Genomic DNA, 5,347 nt, shown 5'->3' on the forward strand with positions numbered 1-5,347 from the left:
CTCCTGGGTTCACGCCATTCTTCTGCCTCTCAAACGTATTTTTAACAAAAGGAGGAGGAAATACTGATGACAACTACAGTCCTCGTTTCTGCAACTGTTGACATCGTCATACTGGTATTGACATCATCGTACTGGTAGAAGAAGATGACTACCTTCTTCTACTATCTACTATCCATTCTGTATTCCATTTGCCTTCAGCAAGTGCCTCAGCAGGTCATAGATTTTGCCAGGTGAAGTGACCCAAACCTTCATTCCTGAAGGGCCTAGGCTATTTGCAGTCCTACCTGTATTGGACTGTTGTATTTTGCGATTGACTTTAATCACAGGGCATGGTAATACTAAGAGATGCCCTGATGGAACTCCTGTATTCCATGCATTCTCTTCCTTACCTCCATTGTGGAATAGTAGACTAATTTCATCTTGATAGTCCAGGTCAATCACCCCAGCCAACAGTGTAACTCTCTTCTTATCCTGTTGACTTAAATGTAGGAGGAGCCCAAAGTGTCCAAGTAGAAATCTTAACTTCCAGTTCAATAGAATCATTGTTTATTGGTTATTTAGAAATAAAGTGATATCAAGATGTATAAAGATAAAAATCCTACTATTTTCTATCTCATTAACTCTTTCATGACCCTTTTTTAAATTATAAGGACCTCATAGCTGGGAAGGGAGTTCTCATTGGGCATGAACCCCTTAAATGTGAGTTTGCAAATTTGAATTCATGTATGCATATGTAATTTTTGGAGGAAAAATGATTAGCATTTACAGAAGATTAGGGTAACATTGTATAAGATCAATTTTATTCCATAATACAACATACCATAAAATATGTTTGTTATTACTGTTGTAGTTTTATCTATATGTGAAATTACTGTCCATGTACTGAATCTCAGTCTACTATCACTACCTCAGGGAAGCACGCCACGATCTTTCTAAATTGAGTTATCCATCCTCTTTAAAGATTGAACTGTGGATACGAACTTCCATCTTTTTTTGTACTTATCACATCATGCTAAAATATAGACTTGTCTTCGCAATCAGAATATAAACAATGTTAAAACTCTCAAAATCTATCTTGAGACATTAAATAAGTTGCCCCTTAAAATATTGGTTGAAAACAAATTGCAATTATTTTAATAAAATCAAATTGGGATATACTAGATATGTTGGTATTTTGACATTATTGATTTGGCTTCAAGCTGTTAGACATTTATTCTTACCAAATATATTGAAGCTTATTAAGAATTGGTAAAACGACCAGGTAGATTATAGCCACATAAATACCAGAGAAGCAGTAGTGAATCCCAAATACGATGCTGTCTATGAGTATTAATTTATAAAAGAAGGTGATGGGGTTATCTTTATATTTTTATGCTTTTAAAAAATATATGCTTTTAAAATATATACTTAAAAATATATGCTTTAAAAAATACATCAGCATATATTAAACAGAATGATTCATCTGATGTGACATTTTAATATATGTCATTTCTAGCATTCTAGTTGTTACTGTATTATTTTTCTTCCACTCAACAAAGCATGTTAGAATGCAAATGAAGAAGTTTCAGGTTGTTATAAGAATAATGCCATTTATGATGTAATTCATATTGNATTAATTCTTAAAATTGCTTAATGGAATAACCAGATGTTCTTGTAATTAGATATGGATATAACATCTAGTGAAAATAAAAAATCATTTGATTTATTTATAAATTATATTTGCATATAAACTTCATTAATATTTTATATTAATATGTTAAATATTAATATAACATTTTATGAGAGAAAGTTAAATAATAAACATTTTTATTAATAATATTTTATGAGAAAAGTTAAACAATAAAAGTGATTATGTATAGTGCTCAGACTGGTGCATAGTAGATATGTAATAATTATAATATGAATGTTTCTGGGATAATATTAAAGATAACACATGAAAACAAACCCATGTTCAATATGAACCTAAACATTTATTATGGTTTTGTGTTAGAATTTATGGACTCCAGTTTATTAATCTAAAATAAATTGGCACATTAGTATTAATCTTGAAAACCTTGCAAAGTTATTGTGACAATAAATTATTAATTTATGAATTAATTCATGCCTTCAACAAATATATATCAATCATGTAAGTACTTTGTTCTAGCTGTAGACTAGTCACTGAAAAGATAATAAGACTGACCTTTAAGCGGGGATGATGTTTACTGAGAGACTAAATATTGAAATGGACAACGACCTGAACAGGCATAAAACACAATCTGGCCCACAATCTCTGCAGGAACTAGTCTAGAAAACCAAACCCTTGCTAATCAGTTGGTGTCTGCCCAGATTAAGGGTAGGTCTGCCTTTCCCAGCCCACTGACTCAAATGTTAATCCCCTTTGGCAACATCCTCACAGACATACCCAGGATAAACAAATTGGCATCCTTCTATGCAATCAAGTTATACTCAGTATTAACTATCACAAGGCCACCCTTGTCAATTTGAACCCATACAGATCTCCTGAGATCAGATATAATCTTCAAACAAAGACAATAATAAGGTCATAATTATGTCTAACATAGTACAACAATCCTTTGTCCAACTGGAAACACACCAGTCCCGAAACCAAATACTATTACATAAAGTTAACAACAGTTAAATGCTGATATGAAGTCAATAAACCTTACGTCACCTGATATAGGCAAAAGGAAACAAAACGAAGATATTTTCTTAGTACAAGTGTATACATGCACAAACATATTTCTTTTTTTTTTTTTTTTTGACGGAGTCTCGCTCAGTCGCCCAGGCTGGAGTGCAGTGGCGAGATCTAAGCTCACTGCAAGCTCTGCCTCCTGGGTTCACGCCATTCTTCTGCCTCTCAAACGTATTTTAACAAAAGGAGGAGGAAATACTGATGACAACTACAGTCCTCGTTTCTGCAACTGTTGACATCGTCATACTGGTATTGACATCATCGTACTGGTAGAAGAAGATGACTACCTTCTTCTACTATCTACTATCCATTCTGTATTCCATTTGCCTTCAGCAAGTGCCTCAGCAGGTCATAGATTTTGCCAGGTGAAGTGACCCAAACCTTCATTCCTGAAGGGCCTAGGCTATTTGCAGTCCTACCTGTATTGGACTGTTGTATTTTGCGATTGACTTTAATCACAGGGCATGGTAATACTAAGAGATGCCCTGATGGAACTCCTGTATTCCATGCATTCTCTTCCTTACCTCCATTGTGGAATAGTAGACTAATTTCATCTTGATAGTCCAGGTCAATCACCCCAGCCAACAGTGTAACTCTCTTCTTATCCTGTTGACTTAAATGTAGGAGGAGCCCAAAGTGTCCAAGTAGAAATCTTAACTTCCAGTTCAATAGAATCATTGTTTATTGGTTATTTAGAAATAAAGTGATATCAAGATGTATAAAGATAAAATCCTACTATTTTCTATCTCATTAACTCTTTCATGACCCTTTTTTAAATTATAAGGACCTCATAGCTGGGAAGGGAGTTCTCATTGGGCATGAACCCCTTAAATGTGAGTTTGCAAATTTGAATTCATGTATGCATATGTAATTTTGGAGGAAAATGATTAGCATTTACAGAAGATTAGGGTAACATTGTATAAGATCAATTTTATTCCATAATACAACATACCATAAAATATGTTTGTTATTACTGTTGTAGTTTTATCTATATGTGAAATTACTGTCCATGTACTGAATCTCAGTCTACTATCACTACCTCAGGGAAGCACGCCACGATCTTTCTAAATTGAGTTATCCATCCTCTTTAAAGATTGAACTGTGGATACGAACTTCCATCTTTTTTTGTACTTATCACATCATGCTAAAATATAGACTTGTCTTCGCAATCAGAATATAAACAATGTTAAAACTCTCAAAATCTATCTTGAGACATTAAATAAGTTGCCCCTTAAAATATTGGTTGAAAACAAATTGCAATTATTTTAATAAAATCAAATTGGGATATACTAGATATGTTGGTATTTTGACATTATTGATTTGGCTTCAAGCTGTTAGACATTTATTCTTACCAAATATATTGAAGCTTATTAAGAATTGGTAAAACGACCAGGTAGATTATAGCCACATAAATACCAGAGAAGCAGTAGTGAATCCCAAATACGATGCTGTCTATGAGTATTAATTTATAAAAGAAGGTGATGGGGTTATCTTTATATTTTATGCTTTTAAAAAATATATGCTTTTAAAATATATACTTAAAATATATGCTTTAAAAAATACATCAGCATATATTAAACAGAATGATTCATCTGATGTGACATTTTAATATATGTCATTTCTAGCATTCTAGTTGTTACTGTATTATTTTCTTCCACTCAACAAAGCATGTTAGAATGCAAATGAAGAAGTTTCAGGTTGTTATAAGAATAATGCCATTTATGATGTAATTCATATTGTTAAAAGTACATCTCTAGAGAAATTTGGAAATTTAATTGTTAGTACTAATAAATTAATTATGACATTGAAGAATTAATGGTGACAGATAAGTGTATAATAACACCACTCTTGAAAATATCTATCTTTGAATAGCTTCTATTTAATATCAGAAGAATTATAAGTACAAACACTAATTGTAAACAGAGCAGAATTTTACCATCTGTAAATCAGCGTGATAGCATACCCTCCCAAGCTCATAGGATGGCCACATTAAATGAAATGATGAATATATAATGATTTTCAAAGTATCTAGTGCAGCATGACAAATTAATCATTATTTTCCATTTTAATTAATTACTGTTATGAACAATAAAATGTTCATTATGAAGTGCCTTTACATGTATTGTTCCAACTGAGAGGGAAAGCTAATGCATGGTATTTTATCCTCGATTTATTTACAGGGAAATAAAATGTTAGAAAAAATTTTTTGAAAGTTATTTATCTATGAGGCAGCATAGCATAGTGGTAACCTACTGACTCAAACTGATGTTACATCTTCTGAGTCTCCCAACACTGCCACTCATTAAAGGTGTGTGATGGGTGCTTGGCTATCCTTTTAAGCCCTCGCATTCCTCATTTCATGATTAATATTTATATAGCACTTATGAGAGTTCCCGATGATAGTAAGTCCTTTATAAGTGTTTGTTAAATAAATAAAATAGAAAAATCGGGTAACTTTAAATAGACTCTTATTGAGTAAAAACTTCACCTCTTGCCTGGATTTGTTTCTGATTCTTTTCTCTGAGTTGTCATTGAAAAGCACTGCCTCATTTAATAGCTAAGGAACTTACTTTTCTCATCTGAAACTACAGATAACTCATTTTTGACTAAGTCCCAAAGACGTGACTCCAAAGTAGTTCAAGTAAAAAAAAA

This window comes from Rhinopithecus bieti, unplaced genomic scaffold (assembly GCF_001698545.2).
Source record: "Rhinopithecus bieti isolate Rb0 unplaced genomic scaffold, ASM169854v2 scaffold_37857, whole genome shotgun sequence".
Classification (NCBI taxonomy): domain Eukaryota; kingdom Metazoa; phylum Chordata; class Mammalia; order Primates; family Cercopithecidae; genus Rhinopithecus; species Rhinopithecus bieti.